Source organism: Haliotis rubra, unplaced genomic scaffold (assembly GCF_003918875.1).
Source record: "Haliotis rubra isolate DU_JTF1 unplaced genomic scaffold, ASM391887v1 Scf403, whole genome shotgun sequence".
Classification (NCBI taxonomy): domain Eukaryota; kingdom Metazoa; phylum Mollusca; class Gastropoda; order Lepetellida; family Haliotidae; genus Haliotis; species Haliotis rubra.
In genome coordinates this window covers 490,757-513,328 of record NW_025767084.1, presented here as the reverse complement: position 1 = coordinate 513,328, position 22,572 = coordinate 490,757, and the positions used below count along the sequence as shown (strand labels likewise).

The 22,572-nt window shown below is 39.3% G+C and overlaps 1 protein-coding gene across 6 annotated transcripts in view; it reads right to left on the bottom strand.

Annotated features, from left to right (window-relative positions):
• Positions 1-22,572, bottom strand: part of LOC124287645 (synapse-associated protein 1-like) — a 71,694-nt gene that overhangs the window by 10,272 nt on the left and 38,850 nt on the right. The gene's annotated exons all lie outside the window — the stretch shown is intronic.

Below are 22,572 nucleotides of genomic sequence, written 5' to 3'. Positions count from 1 at the left end.
TTAAGCATGGCATGTCAGCTTGATGTGGGAGGAAAGTAGGGCAGGTTTAACACTACGGAAACACCTAAACAAGTATGTCGCTGACAAACATAGGAACATCAGTTGGGGGAACTGTGATTCAACTGAGAGAACTAGGATCCATGTGGCGGGACTGGGATTTAAATGGCAGAACTGGCATTTAACTGGGGGAACTGAGATTTAAATGGCAGCACTGGGATTTAACTGGGGAACTGGAATTCAAGTGGCAGGAACTGGGATTTAACTGGGGAACTGGGATTTAACTGGGGGAACTGGAATTCAAGTGGCAGGAACTGGGATTTAACTGGAGGAACTGGGATTTAACTGGGGAACTGGAATGTGGCAAACTGGAATTTAACAAGGAATTCAAGTTGCAGGAACTGGGATTTAACTGGGGGAACTGGAATTCAAGTGGCAGGAACTGGGATTTAACTGGAGGAACTGGGATTTATCTGTGGGAACTGGAATTCAAGTGGCAGGAACTGGGATTCAACTGGGGGAACTGGGATCAACCAGCAGAACTGAGATTCAATTGGGGAAACTGGAATTCAACAGGTTTCTGGAATGCAGAGTTGACGCAATGCTGCACAAAAAGCCAAGAATTTTATGGATGTCAACTTCTTTATTGTGAAGGGTCATGACGTTTCGAAAGTAAACATTAAATTGCCACCCATGTTACCTTAATCATGCCTGGATTACCAATCCCTGGCTTCCACTTGTCCATCTACCAATTAACTACTGGTTTCCCTTGTTATCCCATAACTGTTGTTGTATTAACATGTACATATCTGTCTGTTCCTACTTGTTTCATTCACCTGATGAAGGAGTAAGAATATACTTCGAAACGTCGTGACCCTTCACAATAAAGAAGTTGACATCCATAAAATTCTTGCCTTTATGTGCAGCAATGAGTCAACACAGCTATCCAGAAACCTTCATTCCCTTCAAAGACTCAATGCTGCCCTGTTAGGCACCATAGATGATTGGGCCGGTTCACACCCGGACTGTCGAATGTTTTATCGAATACACACCAGACTGTTGAAAAGCAGTGGAGCGTGGTAATGCTCAACAATGCTCTAATAACACCCAGAGTGTCGACTGCCTTGGAGAACATGAACCTGTGAATAGCAGAAAGACTGCACTAATCCGCTCTACTCTAATTAACAAGGGAGAAGACATGAGTGCTATTGTGGTTGAAATGAGAAAAGAGTTGAGTTTGAGTTAGATTTGTCACATGAAGCAGATTTGTCACATTTCCTTCTCAATGATACAGGCGGAAGTACACAACTGTTGTTGTTGAAATGAGAAATGTTAACTAGATTTGTATCAGATTTGTCACATTTCATCTCACGGATACATATGTTACTATATAAGCTACCGTATATGACCGTCTATAAGACGACCCCATGGATAAGACGACCCCCAAACTTGACCCTTAAAATCAGTGTTAAAATGGTATGTTTCGTGCATAAGTCGATCCCCAGCGATGGGGTCCTAATCGCGGCAAACACAGACCACAGACAACTGGCAGTTACCAATAATTATAACTTTGGTCCACAATATTCAAAGAATTCACAGTTATATATATTGTGTCTACTCATGGATCGAAACGAAGTGTAGTTGACAGAAAATGCATAATATATTTTGCTTCTCTAAATATCATATTTATTGTAGCAACAAACTGGCTTGCTTATTTTACCCCATTCAACAATCACGAACTGATTACCGCCTCATTTTCCATTGACTGCTAGTTTACAGTAACATCGGTAAAAATGTGTGAATTTAAATGGCTTCCGTATTTTACCCCATTCCATGTGCGTACAACTTCTGCTTACCACGTTCATGAGGGTCCGTATAACCTTAGTGTTGATTATATATATTTTACATAAAAACTGTAATTAAAATTACACAATGCTAGGATATATTTCTTTGGGTTAAATAATAGTATTCTGTATTATATTTTACTGACGACTGCATCAGAATTCATCCCATTATATTATTGTGCATGTTTGAACTTGTTCGCCGGGAAACGTGTGCACAGCTGATTGCTATTTCCGGCTCAAATACACACGGTAATCTTAATCTTAATTAATTTATAGAGCAAAAACTGTAACTAAAATTACACAATGCTAGGATATATTTCTTTGGGTTAAATAGTAGTATTTTGTATTATATTTTACTGATGACCGAGTCAGAATTCATCCCGTTATATTATTGTGCATGTTTGAACTTGTTCGCCGGGAAACGTGTGTACAGCTGTTTGCTATTTCCGGCTCAGATACATACGGTAATCTTAATCCCTGCAAATAATACAATGCCCAGCAAAAACAACTTATAACTTAAAAGGTAAATAATCTTGTCTAGTGATGTTCAATTGCAAATTTGATGTCTCTACTGACAAAGTCGTCTTCTGTTGTTTGTTCACTTGGAAGTCACAATGTTGTTTTCTTACCCCTGTAAAGACTGCTTTTTTGGTCCTCAAAATTCAGCTTATAGACGGTCATATACGGTAGGTAAGTAACATAAACGATGTCTATATCAGCTATATCATGTTATAAACGCCCCCAAACCATTAATAAACCAACTACTAAAACTTTATAATACAGCTTGGATAAACGGGCAAATACAAAAAGCCTGGAAACATTCCCTTATCATACCCAAACACAAACAAGGCCAAGACGTAAACAAAGCCGAATCATATCGGCCACTATCTGTAACATCTAACATGCAAAACCATGGAGGGTATGGTTAACAAATGCCTCACACAATATCTTGAAACACAAAATGTTTCTAATACAACTTAATGAGGCTTTCGCAAAAAAAAGGTTTAAAAGGGGCACTTCTAAATTTTGCATCAGCCTTTCTAACTGACAGAGACTTTAAGGTCTCCATAGACCATCAAATCTGATGATATATTCAACAACCTCAGTAAAAACATAAAGAAATCCCAGTTTGCCAACGATGGAGCAATATGGGTTAATGAAAACTAGCACTTAACGTGGAACAAACACGGTCAATTCATACAAGAAAAATACTAGTCAGATCTCAACATTATTAAATACCTATCACATAGTAAATAGGGTAGCAACAAACAAACATTACTACTACTATATAATCACTCCCATCAAATCTAAATTACTCTATGGCTGCAAAATATTTCAAGATATGGCACAAACACCAATTCCAAGCACATTCTAACAAACCCCAAATTGATTAAACTACCCATTAAATATCTCATTCATACAAAATGCCCGAGCATGCCCGTATAACAAAGTGGCCACAATAAAGAATGTACTGTATAACGTGTTTTGTTTTCTTTAATGCCCGGAGCGTCGAACGCCATAGTGTTAACGCCTAATTACCTCCTTATGTAATACCCGAAACATCGAATTTATAAACTTTCGATTTTCGACAGTCCAGGTGGACACCATTGGGCCACCCATCTGGAACCAGATCATTGTTTAATTTCAGTGATGGCATAGCTGAACTCTGATGCTAATTATATGTAGTGAATTCCTTTGTTTGAAGTGATACTCAGTTATTCTGTGGAAGTACATTTTCATGGGCAGTGTGAGCTTTAAATGTAGTTGTTATTAGCATGGCCACCCAATCTCATCAGTTGCTTCTTATAACAAGAATGGTTATCTGTTTGTACGCCTGGGGTGCAAGAGTGGTGATAAAACAATGTTAAGTGTCATCTTGGAAAAGCTTCTTCTTCTCCAGTTTCGAATTGCCAGTTGGCAATTATTATGAAGGGTAAAGTGAAATTGTCCTGATTACCAATTTGCCAGATACTGAGTGAGTGAGTTTTGTTTTATGCCACTTTTAGCAATATTCCAGCAACATCACGGCAGGGGACACCAGAAATGGGCTTCACACATTGTACCCATGTGGGGAATAGAACCTGGGTCTTCGGCGTGACAAGCGAACGCTTTAACCACTAGGCTACCCCACTGCCCCATACCAGATATTGAATCATTGCTGATTGCTCATTTTATATATGCAAATGATTCCAACAACCTGAACACCAGGGCCTAGATTTTCGAAGCTCTCTTAGCTCTAAGATAGTCGTAAGTTAATGTTAATGTATGGCACTTACGACTATCTTAGCTCTAAGAGAGCTTCGAAAATCTAGGCCCATGATTCTGGATAAACTGAGTCTAATACACTGGTTCAAATGTACATTTTCTCACAAGAATCCTAAAACAACTCATTTGTAAGAACAAATTAAAAAAAATATGTGTTGTAAATAACCTTGAAACCTTGTTTACACAACAAACAATGAAATCTATTAAAAACAAATTATACATTATTAAAATAAATAAATAAATGAACATATATATAAAATAAGTGCGAACTGTAAAGTACATAATGATACAAGTGAATGTTATGGATATATATCAAATTTCAGTATATATTAGAAAATACTGCTTGTGTTTCATCATCTGTGAAGAAAAATCCCAGATGACTGACTGTCCATCGATCCCAGTGAAATCTCGTGACTGAGTGACAATATGGACATTGATTATTTCCAAGTTTAGTTCAGATACTGTGCAACATACTGCTGCCCTACTTTCAGCCCTGTGGTCACATATGTTCAGGGCATAAATGTTATTACAATAATACACTGACATGGTTACATGAGTGTGTGATGTGTGTGCGAGAGTGAGTGAGTGTGTGTGTGTGAGAGAGAGAGGAGAGAGAGAGGAGAGAGAGAGGAGAGAGAGAGAGAGAGAGAGGGAAAGAGAGAGGAGAAAAAGGGAGATAGGGTAGGGAGAGAAAGAAGTGAGAGGGAGAGAGGGGAGGAAGAGAGCGAGAGAGCTTGAGAGCTTTCATAATCAGCTGGTAGATTTAGTATCTTCCTTTGTTTCTGACATTATCTATCCATTTGGAGTGAGTGAGTATGGTTATACACCACCTTTAGCAATATTCCAGCAATATCTAGGTGGGGGAACGGGGAATCAAACATGGGTCTCCGTCGTGACGAGAGAGAGAGAGGGAATGATTTTATGCTGTTTTTAATACATCCACAATTGGTCTCTGGCTTCATATGCATTTAAGGAACCAAAACTCCCTCGCCCAAACACAAACATTAACTTCAAAACATTCCTAAGGAGTGAGTAAACCTGCCCCATCTTTATTTTCATAAATTCAACAAAATGCAGCAGCTTCATACTCACATATAATAAACAGCCATCATGTCTCACCCATCCTACCACAAACACATGCTGCCATCTACCCATCTAGATACCACAAATATTTACATCACTTTATTCCCAGGAGCCATCACTGGAGCTAACCTGTATAACCTGAAGCTGGGACAATGTTTGGCAGCTTTTACACCACAACTGCAACATATCCTACAGCGTAACCCATTTCATAATGTCAACCGAAACCAGATACAGCTGTCACCTTGGGTCAAGGCCACTGGATAAAGCCAGGAACAACTCAGCGTGAATGTAAGTTAATGAATGCAAGGTAGAAGGTCACCAGTATGAGCTGACTTTTGCTGTATCTATGCAAGGAAAACTACACTTGAGATTCTGAAGTTGCCAGATTTTTATTGTCAAAATACTGTGTCCCATTTCAACAAATTTGGTTCATTTCCAATTTCCGAATGATCTTGAGTTGGTTAACATTCGTAATGTCGCTAGCTAAAGCAGAATTTTTAATGGTAGTCGGCAATGTGAGTACGAGGTTTCACTATTCGAATTGTCAAGTGAGTTTTGCAATGGGTGACTGTTCATCCTTTTCAATGTCAGCTTAATTTCTGTCTTCCCTGTGTTACTGTTCTGAACAAGGAACACACTATGCAAGTGGAGTAGCTTTATACACAGTGGTAGAAACGATAATTATTCAGGTTAACACACTTCCTGATATGCTGTCATGGCCGAGAAGCACCTCTACCATAATGGAGATTTTCCTTGTACACAAGCCTTAACTTCAGTGTTTTTTCAATTAACATACTGAATAAAAAGAAATACATTTTCATACATTGAAAAAAAGATCAAAACCTCTTCATTTGAAATTATGTTTTGGTGAAAAGGGGTATACTTCTGCATTCATGTATCTGTTCATAATAAAAATGTAAACAACTGCATTTGTAAACAAGCTTTTTTTGTCAGTTTACTCTCGATATTGCAGAGTAGTAGAAGCACCATGACTGTCATAGTCTAAGAAAAAATATGTTATGAACAAAGAAGTGTTTTGATCGCTTTGTGACATGAGTGAGTGAGTGAGTGAGTTTAGTTTTACGCCGCACTCAGCAATATTCCAGCTATATGGCGGCGGTCTGTAAATAATCGAGTCTGGACCAGACAATCCAGTGATCAACAGCATGAGCATCGATCTGCGCAATTGGGAACCGATGACATGTGTCAACTAAGTCAGCGAAACTGACCACCCGATCCCGTTAGTCGCCTCTTACGACAAGATAGTCGCCTTTTTATGGCAAGCACATGGGTTGCTGAAGACCTATTCTACCCCGGCTTTGTGAAATGAAGTCCAGAAATATTCACATAGATCTGAAACAAAGAAATGACTGTTTGTTTGTTGTCTCACAGGACATTCAGCAATATTCCAGCTATATGAGGCTTATGTAAATAATCAAGCCTGGACCAGACAATTGATTGAATGGTATAGATCTACGCAATAGGGATACAATGATTGGTTCGTTGGTTTGTTGTTGAACAATGTACTCAGCAATATCACAGCTATATGGCGGCGGTCTGTAAATAATCAAGTTCAGATAATCCAGTGATCACCATCATGAGCATTGACCTACGCAGTTGGGATACCATGGGCTGCTGAAGACCAATTCTAACCGGGATCTTCACGCCTTATTTAAATCTGTCAGGCCTTCATGGGCAAATGATATCTGGGGCAGGTAAAAACTTAATCATGTCTGTGACAGGTAAAAACACAGACCACAGCATGGCTAATATTTCATCAAGGTAATCTGACAAACACACAGAACCGACTGACTGACTGACTGAGTTTAGTTTTACGCCGTTTTTAGCAATATTCCAGCAATATCACGGCGGGGGACACCAGAAATGGGCTTAACACATTGTGCCCATGTGGGGAATCGAACCCGGGTCTTCGGCGTGACGAGCCAACGCTTTAACCACTAGGCTACCCCACCGCCCCCCACACAGAACCGAACAACCCAGTCCTCCCGAGCACAAGTAAACAAGTTATACCTGTGCTTAACGAGGCCATTCATAACACAACCACCTTTGTGATGACATCCTTGTCAGTGTCACATTTTGCATACTTAGCACTTTATTTTTATTCAGCCATACATGTAGTTGTACTTGAAGGAATGTAATGGTGGATGGGCCCTCAGAGACAACCAGGCTGATACCGGCAGCCCATGTGAAATCAGTGGTGTGTGACAACTTTAAAACCCAAACTTTATACAGTACGTTTTTGTGGTGACAGAAGTCAGGATGAACAATGCACTGTCAGGGTTTTGTTTGGCTGTTGTGTAACATCCCAATAATCAAGATCTATGAGAGTGTGAGTCAGTGAGTTGGGTCTTACATCTCTTTTAGCAATATTCATGCAATATCATGAATACCAGAAATGGACTTCACACATTGTGCCTATGTGGTGAATCGAACTGGACCTTTGGCATGATAGCCAACGCTTTAACCACTAGGCTACCCCACCACCCTCAAAGCAGTAGGGGGGAGGTGGGGTAGTCTTGTGGTTAAAGCGTTGGCTCGTCACGCCGAAGACTCGGGTTCGAATCCCCACATGGGTAGAATGTGAGAAGCCCATTTCTGGTGTCCCCCGCCCTGATGTTGCTGGAATATTGCTAAAAGCGGCGTAAAACCAAACTCAGTCAGTCAGTCAAAGCAGTAGGATGATCTTACGACCGTCATATGGTATTGAGTTTGTTTGTTTGTTGTTTAACATTGCATTCAGCAATTTCCAGTTATACCATAGTGGCCTGTAAATAAATACATCAAGTCTAGACCAGACAAACCGGTGATTGACATCATGAGCATCGATCTACGCAATTGGGATACGATGACATGTATCAACCGAGTCAGTGAGTCTGACCACCAGTGTCCGTCAGCTGCTTCTCACAACAAGCATGTTGTGGAATGTTTTGGATCCCAACAGCAACACTTTAAGAGCTACCCTATGTATACAATGGCATTAAACTCTACAAGCTGGTGTTTCACATGCTAAGTCAATGCATGAGCAGTTGGTGCCACATACACCCACTATACTGCATTAATCATGGAAGATTAACGATACAACGTCAGGTGCACAAGGTCTTGCAATCTGTACCACACCACTCTGCCATAGCTGTGATGGGAGATAATGGTCTAACAAGCAGTGTATGGATATTTGAGATTTAACACAGTGATAATGACTAATGGGGCCTAAATCCACAAAGGCTCACCGACATGAATGTTTTACACCACACAAGGCGATACTCCAGCTATATGACAACACCTTGTGAATAACGGAGAAGTCAGTGTCAGTGCCAGATCTTGTATCACTAATGAGTTCTAAAGTACTGTTGGAAATAGAGAAAAACTGTATTTTCTCATTTATCTCTACAATTTATGTAGTTGATATGTGAAAGTGTGAAATATCTGTTAAACTAAGTTCGGCCTAACTACAGTCTCAGTGGGAGAGAGATAGGAAACGGAGAAAAAGGACTTTACTGAGGGGAAATTAGTGCAGAAATGAGCAATGCGTAGTCCAAAAAGACCTATTTGGAACAGACCATGGCTTTATGCAAATTAGTGTGCGACGATATTCTATTACAAAGGACACTTTTTAAATGCCCAATTTGAAATTAGACGTAGATTCATTATAAACGATAGCTGGCATAAAAAATAATAACTTTTATGCCGAAACTATTAAGGATGTAGCTACCATGCAGTCTCACTGTCACTATAAAAAGAAACAGATCGGAGGGGTTGCCTCAAAAGCAAAACCTGGGGTCGGGCTTGGGGATAGAGATATCAGCTAAGATAAGATAATCCTTTAGGGCAATTATACTGGGGAGGTACACGGCACGTCATAACAATTTACAAATAATATCCAGTTCTGTCGATCTTCGGTCATGCCACCTATATACTACGATGCGTTTCTATGGTTTTCAGGTAGCATACTCTCTTACATATCTCAACATAAACTTTATGAAAGAAAGACACGTAAGATGTTAATCAGTAGATGAGACATAGTCAACTCACATGAAAAAGCACAAAATATCTTTGAGATGACCCCTTGTGCCTGTAGGCAGCACGTGCATTTCATGCCAGGTGAGTCGACGGTCCGTTGTCATACCTGGCTGAGCGACCTAATTGCCATCTATAGTCTGATCTATTGTTTTCAGCAGTTATTCGTATTTTTTCTAAGTTTTGCCCGATTTTACGAGTAAACATGCTTTTCTGGATATCGTATTACGCATCCCACTGAATGCCCAGTTATGCCGAAGTGGGTTATTTCGACATATGCTATTTCAGTATTTGTAATTGTGTCAATTTTAGGGATACAGAGTAACAGCCTAAAAAGAGTTTTTTTCTATTTCCGACAGTACTATAATAACATCGTGGCCTTGATTACACTTTATTTCATTATATACTAGGGTAGGCAGGTGGTGTAGGTAGGCTTTTACAATAATGGGTGAGTGAGTGAGTGAGTTGGGTTTTACGCTGCTCTTAGCAATAATCTAATGTTATTACTGACACCAGAAATGGGTTTCACGCATTGTACCCCAAGTGGGAAATCGAACCCTGGCCTTTGGTGTAAGTGAGTGAGTGAGTGAGTGAGTGAGTGAGTGAGTGAGTGAGTGAGTGAGTGAGTGAGTGAGTGAGTGAGTTTAGTTTTACGCCGCACTCAGCAATATTCCAGCTATACGGCGGTGGTCTGTAAATAATCGAGTCTGGACCAGACAATCCAGTGATCAACAGCATGAGCATAAATCTGCGCAACTGGGAACCGATGCCTTTGGTGTAAGGAGCGACTGCTTTTACCACAAGGCTACCACACCGCCCCTTTTATGATAATGATGATTGGTTGGTTAGTTGTTGTTTAATGCCGCACTCAGCAATAATCTAGCTAGACTCTGGACCAGACAATCGAGTGATCAACAGCATTGATCTACACAATTGGGATATGATGATACGTGTCAAACACTCGATCCCGTCAGTCACCTCTTACGACAAGCATGGGTTTAATTCTAACCCAGATCTTCACAGGTCTTGATAATGATCTATGATATACTACTGTATACTTAGCAGAATATGGTCTATATTTTTAATGTCTTAAATCAAGGTAGGCCATGTAATCCAGACATCATTTGAAGCCCTACTAAGTAGTGGTGTTCCGATTAATTGAAATAATCGAAGATTGGTCGCAGTGGCCAAACGACCAAGCAATCGATCACATTTTCTCATAATCGAACACAAACGATTTTGGAACTGCTGTAATAGAGTTTGAAATACTTGATGATGGAACATGTCTAGGACGTTGTCAGGGCCTGAAAACATGTTTAATGAAGAAAACTCACTTCACTTTCTGAAACGTCATGACTGAATATTTCTTGAAGAATCTGGGAAGTTTATGTTACACTGGCACTGAATCATTTTACACTGGATGTGAAATTTGCAAATTTAATTTGTGCAGTTTCAAAAAACAACAGAGAACCAAATGTTTTTTCTTTGTACTTATCTGCAACTACAACCTGAATAGGAAAATCTAAAAAAACACACGAACCAATTTTTTTCGATGATTGGTCGTTGGTATTGAACCAATCATCAATTGTGAGATTTCAACCAATTCCCAACACTAGTACTAAGATCAAATGTGGTTTAACTGGCCTTTTCAGCAATATTCCAGGAATATCATAGCTATGGACACTGGAAATGAGCTTCATAAGTCATGGATTGTCATGTGGGGAATCAAACCTAAGCAAAAGCTTTAACCACAAAGCGGTGACATGTGGTCTTGTGCATGGACCTCAGGTCACAAATTGTTGCAGTTGAACAAGGTTAGGCGCGGAGAGTCTTTGGATGGGTGACCTGTTCGGCAGCTTGACTCCTGAGAGGTTCTAGGACTTCAGTCCTGCCCCAGAACGAAACACGTGTGATACATGTGGTCTCACCTTAGGCAAGTGAGTTTGTTCAAAATTGACTCTGTTCACCCATCAGAAAATGGGTACCTGGTGGGATAAGTCATGTGACTATTAACCTTGTAGTGCCTCACAGGCAGCTTGGGTTATCCGGGGTAATAATGTGCTGTTCTGTCATTGTTAGCCTTATGACTGACTGAATATGGTTTTATGACGCTTTTAGCAATATTCCAGCAATATCACGGCGAGGGACACCAGAAATTGTACCCATGTGGGGAATCGAACCCGGCCTTTGGCGTGATAGGCTGAACGCTTTAACCACTAGGCTATCCCACCGCTCCATTAGCTGTTATGAGCATTCACCTAGTGAATGGAGTTTAGTGCAATATACATGCAATATATTAAACCACCCCACCATCCATTATGCCAAATAAATATACACAGTCTGACAGTCCAAACAGAGCAAACCATGAAAATAAAGTGGTATGAACAGTGCCCATCTTGACTACAAGCAAAATTGGTAAACAGGGTTTAACATGTGCCAAGCCATTCCATGAAAACAAATCCCTTGTGTCAACAATGACAATGAAAAGCTGGTCACACATTTCACAATAATTTCCTCACATCAATTTCAAGATAAGTCCTCGTAAACAAAATATTGAATTACCCTAATCATTAAATTACCATGACATGCGCTACAGCTATTAATCATACTGAGAAATGTTTACCAAGTTCATGTTGCACATAGGTATTAATGTGTGGTCGAAGTCACCAGCAGTTGTTGGCAGAGGTTCACGTATACCACTATACTGCCTTGTTTACTTACAATCACAGACTTTAACCCTGAAAGGCAGTGATTGTAGTAACACTATACATGCTATACACACTTAAATCACCTGTGATCAATGTCAGACTATATTTAATGTTTAATCATGATTTGTGAGGGCTTCACACATTGCACCAGTGTTGGGACCAAACCTGGGTTTTCTGCGTGATGAGCTAACACTTTAATCATTAAGCCACCTTACCACACAGCATGTTGTGAGTCACTGCTTCTCGAGATAATTGATCATAAAGATTCACATATAAACATGAACATGAAATATGTCTCCCATTTGACATCACACCCAACATAAATCCCATGTTTGGACTTCCAAAATGGCTGATACTGAAAACAGATTGAACCAGTTTACAAATTAAGGCACAGTGAAGTTCCCAGGCCCTACCTGACATGAACCGTGCAGGTAAGTTGATTAAAAATAATGTTTGTTTAATGTGTCAGTCAAAATAGACAAATTGATAAAGATCCAGTGTACATTCGTACTCTTCAACAATCTGCTTTTGTTTTTTAGCTGGTCAAACAAACCCTTCAACGACACAGCCTTGAACTCCTATAAATATAATAGGTACCCAAGTAGTGGTGTCAAACTATCTCCGTCTACTTGCCCAAACAGGTCTTTTGGCATAATTTCAATGCATATTAATATTAACACATGGACTATTATTAGCAGAGCTAATAGGCAGAACAACATTTTAGTAGACGTTAGTTGCAAGACTACAATAGACGTAACACAAAGATTGCATTCCACAAGTGGGCCACCTCACATAATCAATACACCTTATTTATAGACATCAGGATCTTTTACTTCTGATAGACTTGAAGTTGGAACTCAACACAAGCAATTTAAAACTTCAAGGCCATGGTGGTATAACAACTTGTAGACCAGTCAGTCAATTACATGAACCAGTCTATAGAGCTGCTTTCTGCATACAGCAGAACACATGCTTCCCGGACAAAACATAGATACTCTCACAGCAGGTCATTGATTATCACTCAGGGCAGGACAGTCAGCCATTGTCATGTCTGGCGAGCTGCCAACAATGCAGGGGGTTGCAGTTTTTCTTGCTCGGCTAGCAGTCATGCAGAACCGGTGTTGAGAAACCGCTCGACAGGAAATGAAATGGTATCATGCAATCACAACATTAGCTCTATTGACGGCCTGTTTCGCATTCAGCCACATAAATTAACTCAGATTTCCTCCAATCAAGAAGCAGTGTATTCATCAACACAGAAAGCTGGTTTGATAGTGGGTGATTCTAGACTTGACTCTGGCTCCAAGATAATATTGTCATAATTTGATTGTATGCATGGAGTAATAGACTGAATGCTTTATATTAGGAGCAGGGGTATAGGGCTTGGATATTTTATGGTGAGAATTTAATTTTAGCAACAGAACTTTGAGCAAAAATATCTCTTTCCAAAAACCTATAATGCACCTATGTATTTTCTTGTGGCAGATAATTAAATATTTAAGAACATTTGGAGACATAAATATTTCTAAAGCAGAGCTCCAGATAAGATTTAGCTCATGTGGGTACTGTACCCACTGTATCTTTTTGGAGTGGGTATTATGAATTTTGAGTTGGTATTTCATTTTCCATTACCCACTGCTTTCAAATATGTGGGTATTTCACATATTTCAGTCATTTTACTCACTTAAGTATTGTGTCATTGAGTAAGTTTACTAAGCAGGTATGTTCTGCCTTATGTCATACCTAATCAAAACCAACTTAAATATAAGGGAAATGATTTCATAAAAAATCACTCATCCTATACTGACAGTACAACACTAGTCCTATACTAACAGTACAACTCGATAGCAATCAATGTCTTTCAAGCGATTTTCATAAATATATTGCGTTAAACGTATTGTTTTAAACTTTTTGCGTAGCTAACATTTTAAATGCGTAATTGGTACGCAACAATTATTTTTCAATGCGTAATTGGAAATTTTCTATGCGTATTTTACCCGGATACGCAGCTTATCTGGGCCTCTGCTAAAGCAGTTTCAGAGACAAATCACATTTAAAATGACAAAAGAATGCTCCACCAACTCAGAATAATGAGTTTGTCCCTCAGGGATATTTCAAGTAACAAAGGTTCAAGCTTTCAAAAAGACAAAAGGCAAAACCCCTCATGGTACAATAAAGCTAACACACCATTCACTCAAAATATTTAACAAATATTTATGTAACAACACACACATTCACAAAATCAAAGTCCTTTTCCTAATACTGAGTGACTGAGCGAGTATGGTTTTACGCCGCTTTTGGCAATAATCCAGCAATATCACAGCAGGGGACACCAGAAATGGGTTTCACACATTGTACCCATGTGGAGAATAGAACCCTGGTCTTTGGCGTGATGAACCAATGCTCTAATCACTTGGCTACGCCACCACCCATCTTTTTCCTAACAAACTCTGATATCACAGTGCACTGCAGCATTCAATAGATATATGTACGTAACTTATCCTATACATTACACACAATCACTTCACTGCACACAGTCTGGCCATTTCTAGATTCTACTGGTTCAGTAATGACAAATAAATAAGCTATGAGAGAAAACCTAAAAAGGGGAGTTAGGGTCAGGGGGACTCCCGAGATGGCGTCCCGAACTGCATCTATGTGACCTGTGGTAGGGCTACAACATATCTGCTATGAGGCAAATGTGATACATATCCTGAATATTGGTTAACAAGTATTGCAAATATGCAATAACAAGTCACCAGTTGATGTGTTATTCAATATATTCAGTGAAACAATAACAAATTTATTTGACATTGTTTTGACCATGATGACAATGTTCATTTATTGCTAGTATTATCCCTGGCTTGGATATATTCCATTTTATGCATTTTGATAAATAAGACCCAAATTCAAATAAAAAGATTCTTTTTTCCCCTAAAATATTCGATTCAAGACATCTGAATAAGAAATTGAATTCATGTAGGGATATGGTTCAATTCATCTCATACACAAGTGAACTGTAACAGCCCCGGACTAAAGGGATGGTTAGAACAGTGAGTGAGTTTAGTTTTTCGCCTTTTCTGACAATATTCCAGCAATATCACGGCAGGGGGCAACAGAATGGGCTTCAGACATTGTACCCATGTGGGGAATCGAATGTGGTCTTTTGCATGATGAGCGACAATTTAACCACAAGGCTACCCTACCCTTCCTGGTTAGAACAGAGACCATATACCACATATCAGTGTCTGGTCTTTGGTTAGAGTGAGTGAGTGAGTATGGTTTTATGCCGCTTTTAGCACTTTTCCAGCAATATCATGGCGGGGAACACATAAATGGGCTTCACACATTGCACCCATGTGGGGAATCAAACCCGGGTCTTCGACGTGACGAGCAAACACCTTAACCACTAGGCTACCCCACCGCCCCTCTTTGGTTAGAATTATGTCCCCAGTGACCTATGCTCAGCAGTAATCACTGAACAGGCGACATGTTTCAGTGGGTGTCATCAGATCCTCATGCTGTCGGATGGGGCTCAGGATATCGACCCATGAAGAGCCGGGTTAGAATTGGTCTTCATTAACCATGCTTGTCGAAAGAAGCGACTTGCAGAATCAGGTTTTAAGTCAGGCCTGCTGATTTGGTTGACACATGTCATCATATCCAACTGGGTAGATCGATGCCGATTATGTCAATCACTGGCTTGTCTAGTCCAGATTCGATTATTTACAGACCAGCGCCATATAGCTGGAATATTTCTGAGTGCAGCGTTAAACAACAAATCATCAAATCATGATATTATTTAAGGGTCTGATTATTTACATGCCACCATAACACAGCTGTAATATTTCTGACTGCAGTGGGCAAGAACAAACATTCTATGTAAGTGGGTCAAGGAACCTCGGTCAGCTGCAGCAGTAATTGGATACTCATTTCCACCATGGGAAGTGATACCCAGGTAAAAAAAATATTTTCTCATAATATTCTTTCCGTTGCAAACTATTTGACCCTGAAACATTAATCGACAGATGAACTGCAAAACTACCCATTAATGGGTTACAGATGAACTGCAAGAGAGAGAGAGAGAGAGAGAGAGAGAGAGAGAGAGAGAGAGAGAGAGAGAGAGAGAGAGAGAGAGAGAGAGAGAGAGAGAGAGAGAGAGAGAGAGAGAGAGAGAGAGAGAGAGAGAGAGAGAGAGAGAGAGAGAAAATGAATGAATGAATGAATGCATCTGTTCTGACATGGACTTTCCGAAATATAATTCAGGAGTCCGCACATGTTCATGGAGATGCAGTCAAGCCTGGTGACCTATGGCACAATCCATTTGAAGTTCATTGTTGTCACATTGCATATGCTTAAAAGCCTTCAGCATATTTCAGATTGGGACGACGACATGAGCCACAGTGGATTTTAAGTAACGATGGCAACATGCACTAACAATTGTAGTGAGTGAGTTAGTATGGTTTTACACCGCTTTTAGCAATATTCCAGCAACATCATGGATGGGGGCACCAGAAATGGACTTCACACATTGTGCAATTGTTGTACCCATACTGGAAATCGAACAGGGGCCTTCGGTGTGACAAGTGAATGCTGTAACCACTAGACTACCCCACCACCCCTCACAATTGTTCATGTGATGTCTCAGTATGTATGTGTGGGATGTAATATTTTGTGTCCAGTAAAACCCAAACTGTTGCAACATCTCTGCATTTACCTACATGGATCACATTCACCTGCACTGACCTACAATTTACACATTCACCTGCACTGACCTACAATGATCACATTTATCTGCATTTACCTATATGGATCACATTCACCTGCACTGACCTACAATGATGACATTTATCTGCATTTACCTACATGGATCACATTCACCTGCACTGACCTACAATGATCACATTTATCTGCATTTAACTGGGATCATATTTACCTGCATTAATCAACAATGATCACTTTTACCTGTATTTACCTACAATTAACAATTTTCCTCTTCATTTTTTCCGTCTCATCAGAGTTTCTAGTGCACTTTAAACACCTGTCAGCCGAAATGAATTTTCATAATTAGGAATGAAGGCTGCAATAATATGATAATTTATCTTTTTATCCAACTATACACAACATGTTATTTGGTAGAAATTTAGAATTATATATATTTCCAAGGGACCTGTGCACAGCAACTGTCGACATATGACATTCCTGTGAATGCTGTGAATATATACAAAGACTTTTGGAAAGTGATTATTTTCTCAGGAAAGTACAAATGTTAGTACTATTGGGGTTGAGTCCCATCCGGAATTAAAACACCACACTCTCAGGTAGAGGCACCAAATCGCCAGAACACAACCCAAGAGGATTGGTATAGTGCTGAAAACCAGTGATCATAGTCTGGTTGAATCCAGGATTCTAATCCATGATCATAGTATTCTGGTTTGTCTAAGGGAGGGAACTCTGCATGGCCATCTGTGGAGTGTCAGATATGTGTGACACTCATGCCCCCAAACTAAACACAACAACATAACTCAGTTATCTTTGACGTATCATCTGATCATTTGCCAGTAACTAATCAATCAATGTCTAGGTCAACAGCGATGGTCCCAAAACAAGATCCATCTTCCTCAATTCCTGAACATCTTGTAATCCCTCTCAAGGACACACACAGACAACACACCATTGTGTATCCATTGACTTGAAGACCTAGACAAAGTCTACCCACATCTAACAAAAAGAATTTCAACAAAGTTTCTTTCATCAGAGATGGGAAATGATGGACCATGACAAATACATGCATAAACATGATAAATAAAAACTTGTATCTGTGGATTCCTTTCGGGTTCAAGAAGAAGACTACACTTTTTAGCAATATTCCTTGGCCTTGCTTTACTTGGTTGGAATATTTCACCGTCCTTAAGGAAAATGCTAATCAGTGTCACGTAAGCTTGATGAAGGAGGCGACCGTTATACCTGATGCATTGCTGACTGTCACTGAAGTAGCTACCATACATTATTCTTGGTTATTTACCACTGTGACAACTGTGTCAATCTTGTGTTATTTCTAGTGCAAAAAAACTCCTCCTCCTGGCTCTGTAAGTATTTAGACCAAATATGCAAAAACACAGGTACTCTTGATCATCTGGAGGCAATGCTGTTTCTGGAGGGAAATCTTTGACTATAAATTAAACAAGTGCAGTTATTAGTGATTTTAATGTTTTCCAATTGCCTTTGTAATGTGATCTAAAACATGACTGCAGAATGTAAAGATCAACATTATGAGTTATTTATGTTTTAAGATGTTTCTTTGAGTGGCATTTTAGAAGTTTGGAAGTACAATAATATAGAACAAACTTTATGGATAACAACTTCTTTTTATTCGTGAGTGCGACGATATGCTTGACAACGGTACAAGAATCTGTATCGAAACGTCGCACTCACGAATAAAAAGAAGTTGTTATCTATAAAGTTTGTTCTATATTTAAAGATGTTGACTTAAAGATCAATGTATGCTGTATTTTATAAGCTAAATGATATAATGATTAGAACAAATCTAATCAATTTTGCAGAACACATCTTCATGCTTGAGTCTCTATGTAAATGGAGAACATGAAGATTATTAGCCTGAGATGCTTAAGCCCACAATGATGCACTCACTAAGTGTAGCAGAGTATGAGCCTGTTTTGTTCATCCCTACACTCTGGAATCTTCCAGCTATATGATGGCAGTCTGTAAATGATCAAATCTAGATGAGACAATCCAGTTATAGACATCATGATCATTGATCCCTGAAATTAATATACATTGTAAACCAAAACTCACTGTGTTCATTAATCTGATTGGTTGAAAAAACATGATCGAATGCTATTCGATTCCCGGAAATTTGCTGCGTATTTATACGTACAAACATCGCTCACAACATTGTATTGTTACGTCGTCAGCTGTGATGACGTAATTCAAATCATATTGAGACGTAAAGTCTGAATGACGTCACAAATGAGCAGTTCCAGATGCTACCAAGGGAGACAGCCGAAACGGCCGGCTGATGACATTGCACGGCTCTACCTGTACGCCATGTCAGTGAGTGCAGACAAACATGTGTGTGGACCTTTTGGTTTACTTTTGTGTTTACAATGTCGATAAACATCATGTGTTGGCCAATTTCCTGGTTTTATTGAGTGTTTTAAGCACGGGAATATTTCATTTGAAACCTCGGGAATTCATATTCCCATGCTTCAAATACTCAATAACACCCGGAAATTGGCCAACACATGATGTTTATCTCCTAAATGACACGCATCAACCAAGTCAGCCGGCCTGACCACATGATCCTGACATATGCATCTTGCAACAAGTATGGCTTGCTGAAGATCAATTCCATACAGATCAGTATCACATATCTGGAATATGTTGGCCACTAAGGTAAACAACAAGCCAACAAGATACACACACATCCAGACTGGCATCATCCAGACTGGCATCACCCGAGGGGATCTTCCTGCCTTACAGAAAGTGGCGAAAAGCAACATATGTTATATTTTGGAGTACAATTTCTCTGTAAAGTACAGATCACTGACTCTGTGTTCTGGCAATAACGTGCCTTACTCTGATAGTTAGGGTTCCCAGATGGGACTCAACTAAACTGAAAAAGTGTATGCCCAAATGTAACTTATGTTGCTTTTGACCACTTTCTAAAAGGCATTGTGTATTTACAGCTTCCTTCAATGGCAGCTGTGCCAAATTACACTTATCATCAGAGGGGTACACAAAGTACATGATCTGGACAACTGGTTGTCAGAGTTCCATTTTTGCGGAAGCTGCAATGGCTAAGTGGGTTAGATTGCTGACTTTGTGTGCTGCTGATGAGGTGCCTGACTCTGAGTTGGGGGTCTTTGTGATAATCATACATTTTCTCTCTTGTCCAAGGATTCAAAGTGATGACATCACAAACAGGAATATGAAGTACCCGATAAAACTACCGCACACAGCATATAATTATAGAAAGTCAAATTCCAAGCTTATTCCAGACTGCATGCACAACACTAATTTTTTATAGGCACACAATAAATACAGAAGGGTTATATTGGCATAGTGTACCCAGCATTATGATTGATAGTTTGTTTACATTGGCGGATCCAGAAGGGGGGTTCAGGGGGTTCGAACCCCCCTTTTGAAAATGACTTAAGACCACTTTGAAGATTTTTTTTGCGTTGGCGGAGCCAATGGGGGGTTTGAACCCCTGAACACCCCCCCTTTCAAAATTTCTGGATCCGCCCATGGTTTATTAACTTCAAACTCTGGGATATTCCAGCTATATGATGTTGTCGTGTAAATATTTGGTTCTTAGCCATGCAGTCAAGTGACTGATATAGTGAGCAACGGTCCAAGCCTGACCAACCAATTCATCTGTCCACCCCTTACAACCACAATGGGCGGAGACCAATTCCATCTCCGAATACACCACATGACCTTCAGTCAGTCAAAGTTGTTCATGGTTAAGCTGTCCATAAGATCTGCCAAAGCTGTGATAATCTTCTTTAGATGTATATCATCAGAAGGACTAGTGACCTAATAGATTCCATCTCTGCTGTTCCAGTGCCTTCTAAAATAACCATCATCTCTATCAAAGCTTTACAAAACACTGACATTCATCACACATGGAGTGACATTTTCTGAACTATTTTCTGTAACTTAGTCCCAGAGAAACACATTACACACTTAATGCGCATGGGCAATCAAAGCTGTCAACTTGAATAGATCTTCTCTGATCCAGCCATCTCAAACCAACAACCACACAGAGCCATCTGTATATATACCATCACAGAATCTCTCATCTATAGTCCTGATTGGAGAACAACAAAGGTTTTAATCTGGTTAGGGCTAAAAACAAGTCAGTAAAAAGCTAAATAATTACTTAAAACCCAACATGCTCAAATGGACACATCAGTATATAATACACAAATTGAAAAAAGCAAAGCTGGTATATTTCTAGTTTTATATTATGACTGATAAACTAGAGTACAATACATAGAGTTAGTATGGACCACGTAATGAGAAGAGACTGTTAGTGTTAGCACTAAGTACTACTGGGATATGATTAGTAAAATGCCGCTCTCACTTAATGTGGCAATATTCTGCTAGCAACGGTGGCTCAATCTGAGCTCAATAAAAGCCTTTCAGCACTTCCTAGTCTAAATCAGAGGGCAGACAAGGTTAAGTTAAACTTGTATTTGAAAACATTTAGGCAGGGGGTGTTTTGTGGTTTCCTTGTCTGACTTCGTGAAGATCTAATTTTGCTGTTTGGCTTCTTGGTCAATAATGTTGCTGCATCTGAGTTTGAGTTGAGTGATAATCAATAGTATACAATGTTGCAGCTTATATTACACTCGCAGCTACATTTACCATGACATTTACCATTATCGGTCTCTTCCTTCAACCATTCTATATATTTCATTATTTACAAGACAGGCTTCTAAATCTGTACATGATACTTATCATTTTACATTGGAAATCAGAGTTTCTGCCTACATTTTATATTCTTTTTTTTAAAATTTAATAACTCTTGACCTTTTCTCTCTCTTAAATCTGATCTCTATTTTTAAATCTGATCTTTCTCATTACTTCTTCATAGATACAAAAACAAATTAAAATCATCACTGTGGATTGAGAAGTTACAATGCCTACTGAATTATCAACTGTTTTAGGTATTCCAAACACAGTTTCTGAGAAATGTCTAAGTCAGAGCAAGTGATTCATATTTGACTTTTATTCAAGCATGGTATGTTGATATTTATTTGCAAAGTTCTGAACATGCTGAAGTGTATATTACAAATTGACAAAATACTACAACTTGAGTGAACATGAAAGTGAGCTTTCGAACATATCAGCAACATTGTAGCAAATGAGCTTAACAATGTGCTAAATATCTCCATAGTGTTGGTACCAGTGAAGATCTGTGTTAGAATTGGTCTACAGTAACCCATGCTTATCGTAAGAGGCGACTAACAGGAATGGGTGGTCAGGCTGACTTTGTTGACACTTTACATCATATGTGTAGACTGATGTGGATGCTGTAGATCACTGGATTGTCTGGTCCAGACACGATTATTTACAGACCACTACCATATAGCTGGAATATTGCTGAGTGTGGCATAAAACTAAACTTCGAAAGCGTTCGAAATTAACGTCGGTCCTTAGGACCCGCGGCCAACTGAAAACCATTCGGATCAACAGATTTTGTTTTCTACAGGTTCTCATGGCTGAGAGCTTTTTCATCCCAATAAGTCAGAGTATTATTTCCATATTAAAATACAGGGCCTACACATTCTAATCAGGACCCACAACTTTTTATGGTTCTAGGTCCTTAGGGCTGGCAGCTTTTCAGGGTCAAGGGAAAACACTGCCAGGGAACATGTCTAGCACAGACTCCAAAGTAGTGGATACCTACTGACAAGTTTTACTAGGCATAATTGTTGAAGTTTCTGTGTGAGATGTTAAGTACCTTTTGAAATTTAATCTAACCTAAAAATTATAAAATGTCTATATTGATTTATACATAAACAAATAAATGTTTAACAGAATAGAAATTCAGGTATCATTAGACTGTGTCCTGCTGGCAAAACAGCTATAAATTCAATATTCTATTT